Consider the following 18,490-nt stretch of genomic DNA (forward strand, 5'->3'; position numbering starts at 1 on the left):
GAATAACACAAGGCATTTTTTTTTAAATTATTGGTTTAAATTTATTTTTGCCAAGGAAACTTGACACCAGAGGAGTAAAAAATGCCATGTTGTTTTTGGATGAATTGAATAAATACAAGACTGTGTTTCAATTTAGGAAGCATGTGACTTACGTTTGGTTTGGAGTTTCCATAGACAATCGACGTGTCTGTTGGTCTTTGTGCCAAGATTTTCTCGGTTTAAAGGCATATAGGTCATGTCAATAAGATCTTGAAGATTTTTTGTGTGAAGGGTTGTGTGGTGGACTGAACATCTGACAAGTTTACAGCTTTTTCTGTCCCACGTTAGGGCCGGTTTAAACTTCATAACTAATTGTAATCACTTAGGTCTCATTGGAAAGGAATTGTCCTGATCTTGCAATTATTCACGATTGAAATGTTACGTCTGTTGTACAGTCGCGGGCATGTTGTGCCATTTAACCTGAACCATTAGAAGACGCAATGGCAGAGCAAACTCGATCCAGAAAATTGCTGTTTCCACGTCCCAGGATTTCAAACACAAGACCACTATTACTGCATTCTAAATACAAGAGGTATGAGACATTATTTCATTCTGACTCAATTCCAAGATATGGAGGTGGCAAATTATTTCAAATGTACCCTTTTTTTTGTTTTATTTTTTTTAAGTAGAGTTATTTGTTATGTTAAGGTTTTAAAATACAAGATAAAATTTATATACCACCCACCTCCTCTTTTCTGCACCATTAATTAACCACAAACGTATTTAAATAGATATGTGCACCTTCAGAAAACCTTTGCATATTAAAAAAAAATAGATAAAAACAGAATCTCAAATATATTACTATAAATATAATACCAAACCATTGAAACGCTGGAGACAATTACATCATCAGGCTTGACAAAGAAATTTGTCAGACAGTCGCAAGCAAAACCAGCCAACCTTGTAGGAACTAGACCAAAGGATTGCGATAGGGATGCAGTACAAGTGATGCAATGGCCGATCGCTATGAAGTACATATTTTTGATTTGATTATGTTCAGTTGCTTGCAACCTCCTACAGGATAAATAGTGTTGCGTAAAGGGAAGTCATTAAAAATATGCCGTTAAAATGACTTTCCTTGTCTATTATAATTAAGATTTTAGTACATGACAATCAGCCATTTGCACTTCTCTCAAAAGTGTAAATGGAACAAACAATACTTTGCAATGTTTAAAGGAAGTCCATATGTAATCAAAAAACGTGCAAAGTTGGTGCTATAGTTAGCAGCTGTGGGAGAATTGATTGTGATGAGAAAAGACGTTAGCACCAAGTCTAACAAATTAATGTTTAAGTATTCTTTAAAAATAGATTAGATTTAATACTTCATGAAGTACAATGATAATAGCTTGTTTCACAGAAACATAATGTAGCACTTAGCCATGTTCTGTAATTAATACATTATGCTAAACTGTGTTATGTTAATTTCTGCTGGAAAAATTAAAAATACATTATACAACTAGTTGGAATGTGTTTTCTCTTGATTGGAGAGCAGAAAGCAAGATGGTTAGAGCAAGGGGGGAAAAAACACATGCATTTATCAAAGGGTGATTAAGTTTAAGGCAATGATTCACTAAATATTTAACAGCTTTGCTTGGTGCAAAGTATATCATGAATTATAGATGGTGAGGATGAGCATGTCTTAGCGTAAGACAGTATTTAAAGACTTAAGCTACAATGAAGGAAGAGCAATTACCATTGTAATAAATGAGAGTGGAGGGAAAAAAAAGGCGGTCTATTCGTTATTTCTAATTAATTTCTGAGAACGGTCAAAGGGGGTGGGGGAATCAGAGGATGGGACCATGTCCATTAGTCTCTGACACTTTGGGGCTCTTTTGCTCTTGATAAATTGACTTTAAGCTTCAGAATGACACAGACCAAAGCACACAACCATAAGCACAAAGACATGTATGCACGAGAACTGTAGGTGCTTTTTGGAAATGCATCCACCTCACAGTATTTTTTCTCAATTGTTACCGTGACTTGTTTCTCCTTGGGTGGGCTTCCATCATCTTAAAGATATTGTGAGCTGTAAGTTTAACATAATAAATCTTTTGGTTTCTATGAGTGCATCCAAACACAGCAATTTTAAGTAACTTTGAATGTGGTTAGCTTTACTTATGTCAATTTTTTTAATGATTTTATAGGAATCTTACTAAAATCTCAGTTTAAAAAAAACTCCTTTCACATGTTTATTTTTTTCCTATACTCCTACAGATTGCATTAGATAAGCAGGAAAGAAGTTGATGCAAGGGCCTTTCAACTTTCACTGCTCCTTTCTTGATGTTATATCACTAAGGAAGAGGGAGGAGGTGTGTACACTAGCCTTATATTTAAAATCACTGGAGCATCCCATGTGTAGTGCTCTGAAATATTGATGAGTAAGCAAAAAACACACTGCGTCCTGTCACTTTCTGGAACACAGAGGCAAATAGAATTCACAAGGAAGAAGGATGGTGCCACCCCCCTCCTTTTTTTCAGAGCTAAAGCCAGTCTACCTTACATTATGAGAAATTCCGAGTTTAAAGTCCTGAAAAGAGAGCACTGCATGAAACAAATAGGCCATTAAGTACAAGAAGACAGAGATCCATTAATTACATACTTAATTGTCTCATCTCTATCTGTCAATCAGGCAAATCAATGTATTTTATGCCTAAAATGGATGCATGTTAATCTGCTGCATTGATCTCCCAACACCTCTGATCTGCATTATTTAATGTTTTATTCCATCTGATGCCTTGAATATATTCACTATCAAATTTTCACTTTTGAAAAAAGAAAAAAAAAACTCTTTTCCCAGTGCTTGTTTGCATCCAAAGAAACCTTTCTTTTATTCATCCCTCTGCTCTTGTTTAATTGATTATTTGTCTTTTTCATTTTATTTCACATCCTTCCCTTTTTTTTTTTTTTTTTTTTCATCTGCGTCCACCAGAGTGGAAGGATGCAGGGGGGAGGGGGGGTTCGGTTTCAGTGGCTTGTGGGGCAACACTGATGTAGAGCCTATCTGGTTTGTCTGTGTAGTCTTATTGATCCCCGGCGAAGACATTAGATCTGAACGTCATGTCAAGGGTTTGGTGACCTCTAGAAGTCTCTCTCCAAATGATAGCTTTGATAAGCCTCATCCCTCTCTCTGTTCTATATGGAGCTGTGCCATAACCTTTAGCCTAACTCCACGCTTCAGCCTGACCTTTCTTTGATGTGTAATACATACCACGTGCCGTCCCACTGTTGAGCACATTCATTCAGACAAGAGATACACACACCCGTTCCAATATGCACACACACCGTTAGTCAACACCCTGAAGCACCAACTCCCATGGAACCTTATTAAAACCACCTTCAGTAGAAGCAGGGGAAGTTCTCAAAGTCTCTATAACTTGTATAATGTGTTGTATGAATAATGTTTTCTTCTCCTCATTTCCCCCACTTCAATCGTTAATGCAGAAAAGCAAAGGCTCCACTCACACAAAAGACAAATACCAAAGTCCGCACACCATTGATGAGCATGTGTTATTTACTAAAGGCAACGAGTATGTCTGGCCTGAAACAAATGCACACACACTTCAAGTCAAATTCATGCAATCACACTCTGGATGCATGTGTACAGAGTGTCTCAGATACACACAGCGTTTTTGTTTGATGTTTGCCAGTCATCCAAGATCCCTTACAGCTTGCCCTGCCTCCTACCAAAATAACAGTGTTCATTAATTAAAAAATAAAAAGGCAGTGTTATTATAATTCTCTTTGCTTTCCCCTTGATGTAAAGGAGGGGTGTGCGTGGTGTTTTGTGGCTTTTCAAGACTTTGCTTTCATCATTGTCTTAGATTCCCCACGGCTTAGCCTTCCTTCCATCAAACTCTCTTTCCTTCTTTTTGTCTTTTCATCCAATGAGATGAAGTTTGGCAAAGTTGCTCCTGCCCAACAGGATCCTTTTTAGCAGTTAATACCCTTCCCAGTTGGCAGGCTTCTAACAACCCACTAGCGGGCCACTGGTGGCAAAGTCGGACAATGTTATTAGCTCTGCAGCTTTTTCCATACCCATAGCTAATGGCTTAAAATTACAGTTGGTTAAAGCAGTCAAATGTAGAATGACTGCTTGCTTCCCAGACTGTGACTATTTACTTGATTTGGTTTAGTGATATAAACAAAATGAATGCCATGTACACACTGGGCATGTGTTTCATGATCAAGAACGCACTATTCCAGGTTTCACGGATGTGCTTTTAGCATACGGTGGTCACACTGGAAAATCAGAGAGGGGCTTCTTCTTTTGTTTTTTACTGTTTACTAGTGCATGTCAAGCCAAGAGACTTGGTGTGAAATGTCAAAGCGGTGCAAATTTTGCTAATATTGCTCCAGGCTTTTTCTTTCATAGCTGTGATCTGATATATGAATCACTTACCGTCATATAATTCTGGCTGGACACAAACCGCAATAATTAATTTCTCCTTTGTGATCGAATTTTAACCGGTTGGCACTTCCATGTTTTTAAAAAGACACTACCCAAAAGTCACTGCCAAATCTGAGTCTCTGATTGGTCAAAGTTCAACTGGTTTGACTTTCAATGCATGCCCAATCGACATGGGCTTTGTATGTAGAGCCAGAAAAATGACTTAAACGCAAGAGTTTTGAACGCGGAAGTCCAAAACGCGCATATCTGTGTGTTTACATTGACCTTTTATTGAAAATGGTCACTCAAATGTCCACACATTTCCAAGCCAAGAGTGAACGTAGCTTAAGAAGAAATGCCCACTGACAGAGTTGTGTTTTGTTTATTTCTTTTCTGCTCTAAAGGTTGGATGTTAGAAAACCAAATGCCATGTAATATCATGTTTGCTATGACAGGCATCTGGGCCTTGACTGATGTACAAACACTAAAAGATGAACAAACAAAAGACAAACTTCCAAGTTTCAAAAGTTGATGAGAAGAGGAAGTGGAAAGAGTGGGAAAGTGGAGCACGCTGCTGCGCCCTGTTTGCAAGGGCTAAACTTATTAGTCTGTTCTTAATGCCTCTCAGTGCAGATTGCATTAAGAAATTCAAGGTAATGATGATTTGTGTTCTTCTCGGCCAACAGGAAAAGAAGCCCACTTATTCCACATGAGTGTTATAATTGGCACCTTATTGCATTAGGCCAAAATGCACTGTGTGATTTCCTGGGTGTCATTTTTGACTAATGGATTCTTAAGAATAGTAATCTAATCAGGGTCATTATTTCATCCTTACTGCTCTCAGAAAAAGCTGTCTTGATTTTGGGGGGTTGTGGGGTAGTTTTAGTGGATGTGTTGGGGCATGTTGCAAATTAATCCACACACCTTGTAAACAGAACGCGAGCAAACAGATATCAATTTGGATGAGTGTGGAACTACACTCTCAGGGCTTTTAGAGTCTGCATGCAGCTTAAGCTGTTTGCCTTACAGTTTGTTGATATTTGCTAATCATATAGACGACTTTGTCATATGAGTCCACTTATGTTATGGTGCTTCCAAATTCTGTATCCATTTCATTTCAAGCCAAATTGACTGTACATGTAAACAGCAAATTTGATTTCACTCACACTAGCTGCAGCAAGGCATGCTTATTATTTGCTGCTTTTTTTTCTCAATGATCCCTGACTCCATTACTTCATGTTCAGTAATCACACAGCTTCAATACCCACCATGGCATCTCATTCTGCCTAAAAAATCTGAAGCCTCTGCAGAGCTACCTGCCTCTCTGTTTCCATTTCCACATACCTTGATCCCGGTGTTGTGTCACTAATAGAGGTGATGTGCTGTTTATTTTATTGATCATGTGTTTTATCCGAGCATCAATGCTGGGTTCACTCACTGGCATGCTCATTCCCTTTATCAAAACAGACACCGGACCTCTGCTTTGAGACTTTCATCAAGCAGAAACACCCATTATGGTCTCTGACTGGCTGGCTTGCTTAAAAAAAAAAAGAAAAGAAAAAATATGCTGGTGTTCCCCTGACACGCAACATCCCAATTATTCCACACACATGTGAATACACACATACACAGGTCGCATAGCAGACAAGACACTCTCCCTTCATACGTAAGCTCTTATCATTTTGTTTCAAGCTCTGACACACATAGACTGATATTTTTGTTTTTGCACACACATTTTTTTTTGTTATATGCCCAGACACACTTGCATTCCAGCATTTATAGAGTATGTGGTTGTCTTTTCACAACGAGGAAGTACTGGAATGCCAGAGTGCAGGCTGATCTGATGGTTGTAAGTGTGTCCTACTGAATAGCCCTTGACAAACACACACACATATACACTCACTGCACAAAAATACATTTTGCAGCTCAACACACCACACCTTCCTGGCCTGACAAACCCCTCCTGCAGCTCTTTTCCTCTGCCTGCCCCTTCACCCCCACCACTACTGTCCTGCCTCACTGCTCATCCCACCCCTTTTAGCCACCCCACCCTCTAGAGAGGAAAAAAAAACGGACATGCATTCAGCATCATCTAGCAGGAAAGAAGAAATGAATAAAAGAAAGGAGACATCCCGTTGACAGTCAATGTCTGTGCTGCCAGAAGCCAAAATAACTGTCAGCAGTTGCTCGGAACTGCCCAGAATACCATGAAGACCCCCCAAAAAAAGGAAAAACCTAATATATAAACACAAGAAATATTCTAAATTCTACCAGCTAAATTCTACTGTAGTCCTTGGAATAAAGCAAAAATAATGGGTGTAGAGGTAAGTTGAGAATTACTGTTAAGGATCTATAATAGAGAACAAAGCAATTCAACTGCTAACATATAAGATTTCTTTTTCTTTTTGCTACCTGGCTGCATTGTTTACATTTTGTCTTACATGCAACTTAAGGATCCATCAACAACTGTAAATAATGTTCATTAATTTAAGAACTTTGAACAAATGTCCGCACTGATAGTTTAATTTGGATTCTAATAAAAATAATGAGTACAATTTACCTAATATTTTTATTATTCAACATTTACTGCATTCCTAAGGAAATAACACTTGAAATCACTTTTATTCCAAAGCACAGGACATCCACATTCAGTGTTGGCTTAACTGACCTGTAAGCTGCTGACAAAGCCAAAGTCTATCCACCTTAGTTTTACTCTAATGATCATTAATTGCAGTGGGTGTTAAAAAACCTAAATGACCTTATATGTCAGCATCATACCTTCTACTCCAGACATCCTAATCGAGCGTGTGTCTAATTTATAGGGCTGGAGTTTGCTGTTAAAGGCCCGATCTGTGGAATTAAATAACCAAGTGGAGCTTCTCTGGTTCTGGATGCTGAGTGGAGGAGGATGGGAGATACCATGATGAATTGCCAACCCCTCCTTTACCTCTGCCTTGACTTTGAAAAATACTGTCTCTGTGTTTTAGGTCAGCTTCTGACAACAATTAGGCAGAACGAAATAGATAGACTATGACCCCCACCTCCACTCTCATCCTATCTCCTACCCCGTACTTCCTTTAATTTATTTCCTTTTTTCCTTTTTTGAGAGGATTAAAACTGAGAATATTTAAGATATACATATATGAAACAATGAAACATTAAGATAGAAATGACATTGCATGTAAAAATCAACTCAAATTTGTGAGAATGAATAACATTTTGGGGGTAAAAAATAGTTTTTTTGTTAATTTCATTTTGACCTGAATGTTTTCATGAATGTTGCTATTGATCTTGCAATGTGAAGGAGGTCGATCCAGCTAATTCTCCTTTTTCATTAGAGCAAAGCCCCCCCAAATTCTCTTAGTAGATCTGCCGCTTAGAGGCATCCAATTTCTAGCCTCACCCAATGACATGAATATAAGCCTGTGCTGATGGGGCCCAGTGTAAATGTATTAGCCCTGCGCCTGTGCCCCTAGCATAGCCAGCCATAATTATGTTAGGAACCAATGAGACAGCTGGGAAATCAATATGCTAAGACAGATTGAGTGGAGATGTGTGGCCAGTGGAGTGGGAATAGAGAGGTCTGGCAGCTCCCCGCAGTGTGAAGGAGCTAGAGTCAACGATTAAGCCATAGTCTTAGCATTTACTACTAGGATTCACTGCCTGAATCTAGTTAGCATTTAGGGAAAGATCCCTGAGAGAAGACTGTGTTTCTATTAGGTACAAGCATAACTTCTGAGCAGAGTGGTCCATCATCTTTGGTGGCCATGAAGTGGCATAAGGGATTCAACATAACATTTACTGACCATGCTGACCATGCTGTTTTTCATCAATATGCTGCAGAATGTTGCTGGAAGATTGGAATTCAGATGACATTTGCAATAAAAAAAGGGTTGCCAAAGGTCATGTTATCTCAGTTGCTGTTATTCTGAACTGGTTTATCAATTCATCATAATTACCTGAATCTGGGAAGCATAGAAAATGCCTATCATTGATTTCAGTGATAGTTTCCTAAGGATATATTTTATTCACTTGAGTATAAATTTAGAGAAAGAAAAGATGCCTTCACTGAGGTATTTCATTCTACTGACAGACTCCAAACCAGAAAAAAAAGCTTATTGCCTTAATCTTTATATTTTCAAAATAAAATCCAAGCCACAGTGACCAGAGCAGAATGTAAATGACGTGCTACAGCGGAGGACAAGTGGAGGTGGGTTAAATTAATTATCCATCAAAGGAGATGGTAGTATGTATTAACTTTGATGATAGTCCACATAAAAAGACACATTAGTGTAAATTATATCAAAGTTAGGGAGAAAGACAGGTGCTTATTGTTGGGGGGGTGTCTTATCAAGACAAAGGCTTGGTGCATTGTGAAAGGAGAGTGTTGGACTAAGAAAGAGACTATAGATCAACAACAGGGGTACAGAGGGTATGGGTTGGGAGCATGCATCTGCTCTCAGCCCCAATCAGTGGGCTCGAAGGCACCATCCCCTAACAATGGACCCCATCAGTGCAGAGAGCAGAGTCACAGGCATAAGTGCACCCAATAAGTGTACAATTTCTGCCCATATGACCATCCTGACACAATTGCTCTAATTTTCCTCCTTTGAAATGACTGATAAAAGACTTAGGTAATTGCAACACCACAAAATTTCTTCCATGATCAGAAGGAAGGAGGAGGGAGCCATGGAGGGAAGGGGAACAACAGAGGGAGACTTAGGGGTGTGTGTGTGTGTTTGTGCCAGTATGGGTAAGAAGTGACACTGCCCCAGGGCCTGAGGATGGAGACTTCAGTGTCAGTTTGTGAGAAATCCCAAATTAATACTTGTCATTTTGTCTCCTCCTCTCTGAGTCGCCGTTCTTTGCTTCCACCAAGGATCTTATTAAGTGGAGGTAATTTGTCCTGACAATGTATTGAAAATCAGTCAGTGAGACAAACTCTTGAAAAATGTATTCAAAACATGGCAGTTCCGAGCTTTGGTGGCAGCTTATTCCAATACTTGTCTGACCCTTAATGATTTAGTTTTAGTGTTTGTTTATCAGTGAAGGGTCAGAAAGTGATTTGTGTTTGTGCTCCTCGACTCTGAAAGCTTGGTCCAAACATGTGTCGCTCCTGTGATGCCCTTTTCCTCTGTAATCTAGCGTCTTTTAGGTGATGCTTCCCCTTTGTTTCGGTGTGTGTGCCTGTGTGTGCGAATGCTATAGTCTCGCCCTTCTCATTGAAACAGCATGTATTCTGGACAGTGGACCTGCTTGATTGGAGTTGAGTTACGGGGATAGATAGAGTGGTAGAAGATGCGTAGGGGGGGCAGAGGGAAACAGACAAGAGAGTAGTAGTTTAGTCGGCTCAGTAACTAACTGACTTCCCAACAGACCCAATCAGCCTCTAAAACTGGTGTGTGTGTGTGTGTGTGTGGAGGTGTCCTTGTGTACGTGTCTGTGACATGGTGTGACAGACTCCTGAGGTGCCGATTCTAAACACAGTCTCTGCCAGTGCCTGGGTAATGTTGGCTAATAGCTTAATCAATACTTATTATGGGCCTATTGGTTCACTAAAGTGAGAACAGAATCTCTCCACGCACAGTGCCTCAGTGGAGGGAATGAAAGACAGCAGAGAGGGAGAGGAGAAGAAATATCTTCTGCTGATCCAGATAGACAGCCTAACCTCCCTCATGGGATTTCCTTATTCAGGAATTCAATTTTCCCAATGTGATTGACTCGGATTGGATCACATGGAACAATACTAACCGTTTTAGCATTTTAGATGAAGCTGTAAGGGTTGGTCCTGTGTTTTTCAAGGTGTTTTTCTGTGTCCACGAAATTAAAAAAAACAATTCTCATATGTGATGATCATATCTGTGTGGAAGAGTAAATGTGTGAACATGTAAAAGAAAGAAATCATAGAAATTTAGTCATTACCTCAACTTCGCTTTCAAAGATCATTAACAAAATAAAAAGTACCCTAAACTGTTCCCTGAACAGTGTTTACAGATTTGTTTTTATATTCATTTTTAATAAATATCTGTTTTTTTCTTTTGTGTTAAAACATGTTTTTAACCGTGTTTATGGCTACAGGAATGTAATTGGTAATAATTTTGATGCGATAAGACCAAAAATAATATAAAGTTTTTAATATTACATTAATATTCTAAACAAAGCAATAGTTGTCTTTTTTAAAGCAGTATTAACTACAGTAGAAGTATATGGAAATTACTGGTTTTGCGGTCATATTAACTATATCTATAGCACTTATAAATGCACTGTAAAATGATCATCACAAAAGGGAAATGTTAACTAAGCCATTTTATGCTCTGGCATCTTATGAATTTTAAGGTTCAACCGTATTAACATTGATTTAATTGGTTTCTTGATATATTTAGCTTGCAAAATAATAAATCAAATAATAAAATAAAATCAGTAATAGTGAAAGTTGACTTTTCTTTTAATTTGCCCTATTTTAATTAGGGCAACAAGCTTTTAATAATGGAAAAAAGCATAAAAATTTGTTGATATGTTGGATTAAAAATTTTTTTTCCCCCAAATTTTAACAAATTGAATATTGGTGATTCTTTTTTTCCCCCCTTCAATTGAAAAATAGAAAACTTCTGTTTGACATCAGAAATATTGGTTGAACATAAGGTAGATTTTTGGCTCATTTGCAAAATTAGAATCAAATCAAATTCAGGTACGGGGCTTAACAAATAAAATGCCAACTACTATATAGAAATTTTGATTTATTTTTAAACATGTCTTAATTTAAGGTGTTTTTTTAATACAGATGAGTGAGGCTATAGTTTTGTGACTCCAGTTCTAATACGGTGTTTTTGTGGCCCATTAGATATTCGTTTACTAACTGTCTAATGCAGAGGATGGTGGATATCAAAGTGCAGTGTTCTACATTTTAGTTGTGAAGGAAGTACATTCAATGGTCTCTAATTGCAGGAATCAAACACACATTTTAAAAACGTGAAACACACACACACATGCATCCAAGCAAGCTCTAATTTCTGTTCGTGTGAATTTCTTGGGGTAAAGAGGAGGGCTCACTGTAGGAAATGGGAACAATGATTGACAGATTAATCATTCTGGTGCTTGGTGCCCGTGTGCATGTGTGTTGATATGTTTCTGGATATCTGGGAGCTAGAGTAAGTGTGTGTGCATGTGCTGACCTTGACAGCTTCACAGCAGCCACCTTGGAGACTCAGTCATTCAGACACAGCTGGTGGCTTGTGGCCGCTAAAGTCTGCAGCTCATAGTTAACACGGTCTGTGCCCTAAAATTATCTGCAGAGACCACTTAACAAGCACATGCTTTGCAATTGAATTGAATTAACATAATTCTTCAGAAAATGTTTAAACAACTTGCTGTATAATTAACAGCTTAAGATAGACCCTCATTAATAGTTCTAAGGAACTTTTATAGCCTAGTTTGCCTCCTTAAGTATAAGCCATTGCAGTCTTTTCTTCCAAGACAATACCGTATGCATTCATTAAGCTCTTTTTATGAATTACAAGATAATTGGGACCATAGCAGCATTGTTATTTTTCTTACTTTAAATTAGGTTCTTCATGGTTGAATCCCACCCCACACCTCCAGGGGCCCTGACCCTGAACCCAGTCACCTCTAATAGTTCCTCAATATCATCTTCATCCCTGGAGCTACTGATCCCAGAACAGATACTTTCTTATCCGTCTAATGGTTAAGGTTAAGGAGCCAGTCTGGGGTAATCTGACTCTGAATCTGTGGTTAGAGACAAGTTATTCCTCGGGCATCTTTGCTGCTCCACAAACAGAGGGAGGTGAGGTAGGCCAGGGGGCAGTATGGGTCTAGCAAGTTGCCCAACAGCAAGGTTTTACAGCTTGTGTGTGCTTGTTTATATTTACAAGTAGACGCAGATGTTTTGGTTTCTTGTAGTTTTTGAGCATTGAATTAACATTTGCATATTTCAGATGAATTCATTAGCTTCTTTTAACATGCACAGTCTTTGGACTTGCAGGTTTTTGCATGAATGTGTGTCTCGAAGGGCTGAGGGAGATGTCATGTTCAGTTTGTGTTTAGCTAACCCCACTGTCTCCTCCCCTAATAGCAAGGTCTATGGGGTGTAGACACATGCCAATATTCATTGGCAGCTGAATCAAGCCACTTAGATACCATCTGTAAACAGGAGTCAGAGGGCCTTGAATTAAACTGAAGGCTGGAAACATTGTAGCCCACTGTAGAGATTACCAGAGGTTCATCCAGGTTAATGGGCTCTGTGGTCATAGATCAGTTATATAGATATTGGCACGGCTCTGCTGAAAATCTAAAAAATGATTGTTGCAATTGCTAAGAATCTAATGTGACTACTATTTGAACAGTCTGTGAACGTCAACACTGAATCATTATTTAAATATAATAAAACTAGTCGCTTTTTCAAGTTTCATGATTTTCAGTCAAATTGCAATTGAAGCAGCTCTCTCGTTTTGATAAAAGAACAAACAATATAAGTTAATAGATCTTCATGTTTACATTCATACATAAGGATATGTGTATTTAAAAGCTACTTGATGATTGGTAGTTCCACCTATGTCTGCTTTTTTTCTTTTCCTCTCTCTTTGCTCTCTTTTTATTTCCTTTTGCCACTATGGCACTCTGCTCACCAACACTGATTCATAATCTATAGCTGTGCCTGGGAGACCAGCAGCTATTGATTTAACGCCTACAGTAATCCAGCACTGTATCCGTTGCTTGTTAGAGATGTGGGGTCTTGGAACTGGGGCTTGCAGAGGGCACCTGACAGGGACTAGGCCAAGTAAAAAAAAAAAAGATAATTTGTTTATTTGATTTATTTAAATTATTTCTTAGACACACAGTTTCTTCTAAGAAAATATTCAGTTACTGGTAGAGTGTTTTTCAGTTTTTCTTTAATTGAGATACATGGTGACATCATTCCAAATGTTTGTCAGTTCTATTAACCAAACTTACATGAAACGTTTAATTGAAAATTGTCACAGCATACTAATTAACTTAAGAAAGATGTGGATGCAAAATGTTTTCCCTAGACCAAGATCATTTATATATTCTGCATTCAAAGAAATCTATCTATCTCTATCTCTACCTCTCTCTCTCTCCCTCTCTCTCTCTCTCTCTCTCTCTCTCTGTATCACTTAAAATGCTGATCCTATAAGAAAAAAGAGCTTCAATTCATTAGGTGTCCATGTAAGTAATTGTTATTCAAAAGTTATCATTAGGTGTGGTAAATGCAGTTTAGCCTGACTCCTGTATAAATTGCCCTGCTCTGTACAGTTTAGAATTTTGACATGGCCATTCTCGTGTGCGTATTTATTGTTGCCCTCTGAAGTAACATAGACTCATAATTCATCAAACTAGTTGCCTTCCACCCTATACCATCACACTTCCTCCTCTACGAATAGTTAATTTCACACAGTGTGAAACCAGTTTTTCAGAGTGCAGAGTCCAGCGGTGGTGTTTCTTGACCCTAGCAAGCCTATTTGTCTTCAGCTGCGTTCACACCAAACACAATTTGCACAGTAAATTTGCATTGCCCACCTCTTGTTCGCTGTGCGATTTTAAGGAGCTCTACAAAAACACCGGTTATCACTTTTCCTGAGTTCATGAGATCATTCAGAGATTCTCCTAGTACAAAGAGGTTCGGTCCTGCTGCTGTGTCTAATGATGGTCACCCGCTTCCACCGTCTTTGTCTGTCTCTCTCTGACCGAGTTTGAAGGCTTGCTGTCCCATATTAACCAGAGAGGGTAAAAATAAAAAACAAGAATAATAACTGTCTCAATGAAAATAAGAAAGATGTCATGGAGTTCAGGAGGCCAGAGCTGGCTGGCTCCCCATCCCACAGCGGTTCTCTGCCTGGCCACCAGCTCGCCTCCCTTGAGCCGGAGAGGTGATCGCGATTGCTCCAGCTTCGTGGGCCCTGCGACAGACTGTCCATTGTATTTCCGACCCCAACAAACTGATTTAGCGGTGAAAGCTGTTGTCCCATAAGTTGCCTTTCATGCAAGATTCAATTCCCAGAATTTTGTCTTATGATTTAGTTGTGACTTTGGGTCTGCCAGTCTCCCCCCATTTTTGGCATTGAAAACTGTACGTACTGACACCTTGATTGTCTTTGCATTTTTTCTTTAGGAATGACATACATTGTCAATATGGTCTTTCTTTCTTCCATGGTGTATTGGCTTACTTACAATACGGTTTAGATAAAGCTCTGGAGGGTATGGTAACACAGTGTGTTCCATGTTTAATGTAGACAAACAAGGTTTTAAGTAATAAAGAAAAGTTGATTCCTCTTGTCGATTCCTTCACTTGTAGCAATGACTTCAGGCTTGGTGAATCTCCATTGCAGCAGCCTTTGATTTCTTTTTTTTATCTTCCCTAGAAAGGTATTTTTTGTGTACTTTAGAAATGTAAAAATATTTCAGTTTTAGTAACTATATCTTAAATTTACAGATAGACAAACAGATGGATAAATACTTTGAAACCTCTGTCCAAAGGACTAATTTTTACATCATTTAATTCAAGTATTACACAAAACATGCCCACGTAAATTAAGATTTTGAAAAACTCACAGTTTAAATATGTGGATATGCTGTCACTTATGTGAGTTTCCATAATCAGTTTGATGGATGACAGAATGTATGAAGTGGAATACTTATCTCAATCAGGTGCAGACTGTTGTCACAAAGACAGACAAGCACAATGACCTTCACTCATCTGGTTGAATAATTAGCTGACTTCAGTTAATAAGCCCTGCAGACACTAATGGACACACACTTTGTTTCTATAATGAAAACAAGACTGATGCACAAAGCTGATTGCGTTTCTCTGATGAGCTTCTGGCTTGAGTGGTCCACTTGATTGATAGATGCAAGAATGGTTGAACACAAAATGGAAAAAAGGAGATTGACATGAGTGCTAATGTTTGGTAAAATGTGCACAAAAAGGGCAAAAATGTATACATGTTTTATTTGGAAAAACTGCATCATAATTTTGATTCATTAATTTTTATTTGCAGGTTAAAGCCTTAAACAAACAAAAATGTGTATGCATAAATATAATCCTTTCAAATAAATAACCAAACAAATAGTGGCTAATTCTGGAGTTCATAAGAAGCTGCCATATGGAAATTTTTGCCAATGCAGGTGAGTTTTGCTATGTGCTGTATGTGCAGTCATTTCAGCATGACCAAAACTCTAATCCTTGTCATTTTCCTCTGGCTACAATGAGCTGAAGAAGGTTAACTTCACCTTCCAGGGTAAAGGAAAAAAAGTGAGGCACAATGGCTGTCTGAGGTTATAAACATTTGTTCATTAACTCTGGAACTTGCTGGCACTCAAGGGAACCTGTCAAAGGTCGCAACTATGAAGTTAGTTTTGTTGCAGTAAAGAATACCAAAACAGCTAAAGACAATTGTTAATTTGTTCTCTTAGGAATGCCTGGGATACTACTGGGAAATTAACTAGTTTAATTATTTTGAAAAGTCTGCCCCAGATTAAACCAACTTCATTTACATGTCACCAGTTAGATTGATGCCATTTCCAAAGGCATTTTTGACAGACCAAGATGGACATAGTCTCTAGGTGTAAATGATGGAATCAGCATTAAACTGTTGATGTTAATGTTAAAATGGGCTCAAAGTAAACAGAGTTTCTTTAAAGATGAGCACATCCACATTACATTAAAGAACCACTCTGAAGAAAATTGTGTTTTTGGTGTTTTTATGACATTCTTGTGGCATTTTTCTCATAATGGAGGACGTACGTAAAGAAAATTAAGCATAAAATTGTATTTCTGAGGATTTCTTTATTCAGATTGTGGTGAATGAGGAGCAGACGTGAAAAGCTTTTGGAAAAAGCTTGAAGCTGTGACATAAAAATTACGGCGGCAAGCCACAAGCTCCATTCTGCCAGACAGTTCCATGTAATGTACGTCTTCGTTTTCCTTGTTGCTGGCATCTGGCTCAAAAACTGCACGGCTGGATAGCTCCAATATTGATTACCTTTGTTGTTGCACTGCTAAAGTTAGGTTGTGGAGAGGTGCTGTAAGGTACTTGGAGAGCATATAAACAGAGGGATGATGGGAAATGGGGGAAGGCTTACTCTGCTCTAACAGTCCTGCCCACAACTCTGAGGTGAATGCGTAATGAACTCCTGTCGTCCTGCAGAAATTATATCCTAGAAAACACAGGTGTTTTGGGGGTTTTTTTGCCTAAAAATTGCATTATCACAAGGAAAAGACAGCTGGGAAAACTTTGAAAATTGATCAAAAGATAAGTGGAGTGGGACTTTAAGGATTGTCAACAAGGTGTAAAACATTTAAAATACTCTAAGAGTCTCCATGTTCTAAAGTCCATTTATGGGTCTTAGTTATAGAACAGTGTTAATATATTCTGACACCAGGTCCAAAAACATATAGGTAAAATAGTTGCTTTCTTATCTAAATTTGTCTTTCTGCACAATTTAATCTTAATGCAATCCAATCTGAAACCATTTGAGCAAATAAAATCTTATTTACTTCATCTTCTGTTACAAGCTTTCCAAATTACAGGCTCCAGTAATAAATCAAGGCAGAATCCCAGTTTAGCAGGAGACATATGCTCTGTAAAAAATGCTAACTTTCCCTTCTAATGTCTGCACACTTTCAGACAAAGGTAGAGGGAGGGACAGGAAAAAGCCACTCCTCACCAACTACTGGAAGGAGGGACATTGTGGTAGATGTTTATAAACTACTTGTGCTTGCAGGCCGAATGCACGATTGTCTTGTCCAAGACGCTAACCTTTAGCATCTCGCTGCGCTTCGGCGCATCTTACAAAGTTCACTGTGAGAAGGGAGTCTTGACCCTGCGGATGATTTGGAGGACTGAAATACCACTTTCATTTATTATTTATCCAGGCTGGCCGAGGGGAACGCAAGCCATGGCGCTGTCATACCTGACTGGCTAATGTAAGAAGTGGCCATCTCACTGCAACCCTGGGGAATCAAAGCCCATTACTGGTCTGAGAGATTGCCTAATGTCCACTGTGAACACACACCGAACACACAGACTAGATCAAAACATTAGGATGGGAGTAGGATGCACATACACACTAATGCACAAACTGCAAACAAGATGCCATGCAGTCTAAGATAAGAGGTAAGCATCATTCCAAATTCTGCAGTAACAGGAGGGAGACATTTATAATTCACATCCTACCTTGTAAGACTTCTTGTAACTCTTTTATTATCATATGTTGTTGTCATTTCTTCCTCAGGACTCCAACACCAGACCATCATATCATCAATCCCCTTAAAATGATGGTCAGCCAGGTCTAAAGCAACAAAAATGATTCAAAATGACTTTAAATATGTTTCCTGAACATAAATTTCCTCATTAAAAAATTAAAATCCTTTAGAAAAGGCTGTAAATTGTTCACAGTGAAATAATGTTGATTTCTTGCTGTTAATGTCATACTCATTAGCACAAAGAAAGCAAAATAAATTGTTTTACACCTTTTAGCAGGTTGAGGAGTATAGTGGCAATTTCTCTGAGCTTTTATTGCGTGTGGGAGTGTAATTGTCCGGATGGAAGCTTAATGACCCCTTGGATCAGCAGCCGATGTGAGGCTAATGAAGCATGTGTGTATGAAGTACAGGCGTCTGCTTTTTTAATGGGAGATTCCCATCAATACCAAAAATCAGATTAATATTTCAAAGTTAATGTTTTTGTTCAGGAATTTGCAAAACAAACGCATGATGAGGCTGCTCAGTTGCTTGGGCAGGAAAATGCAATTTTCTTAGACTTAGCTGCTCATCTTTTTAATTACAGACTTAATAGCTTTATAGATTTTTGAAAGATGAATTCTTATTGGCATTTTTATAATTACTGCTCTTTATTGCCTTTTATGAAAATAATCGTCAAGGCTCATTTACCGCACAGACTCAATGATGTGGGCAAATAACCTTCAAAACATCAGTTCCCATTTTTCAATTCTGAATTCTAAACTAAGTCAGCAATTCTTTGTATATTCCTCTTATTTCTTCAAAATGGAAATGTATTTTGCATGCACACA

General features: G+C 38.4%; 1 long non-coding RNA gene across 1 annotated transcript in view; it reads left to right on the plus strand.

The window, feature by feature from the left end:
* The window catches only part of LOC144988507 (uncharacterized), a 109,127-nt gene extending 91,290 nt beyond the window's left edge, over nt 1-17,837 (plus strand). The window contains exons 2-3 of the long non-coding RNA XR_013652433.1: nt 17,334-17,574; nt 17,693-17,837. This is a non-coding gene — a long non-coding RNA (uncharacterized LOC144988507). The remainder of the gene's footprint in view (nt 1-17,333; nt 17,575-17,692) is intronic.
* The last annotated feature ends 653 nt before the right edge of the window (nt 17,838-18,490 follow it).

Source organism: Oryzias latipes, chromosome 20 (genome assembly GCF_053564925.1).
Source record: "Oryzias latipes strain Hd-rR chromosome 20, Olatipes_Hd-rR_3.1".
NCBI lineage: Eukaryota > Metazoa > Chordata > Actinopteri > Beloniformes > Adrianichthyidae > Oryzias > Oryzias latipes.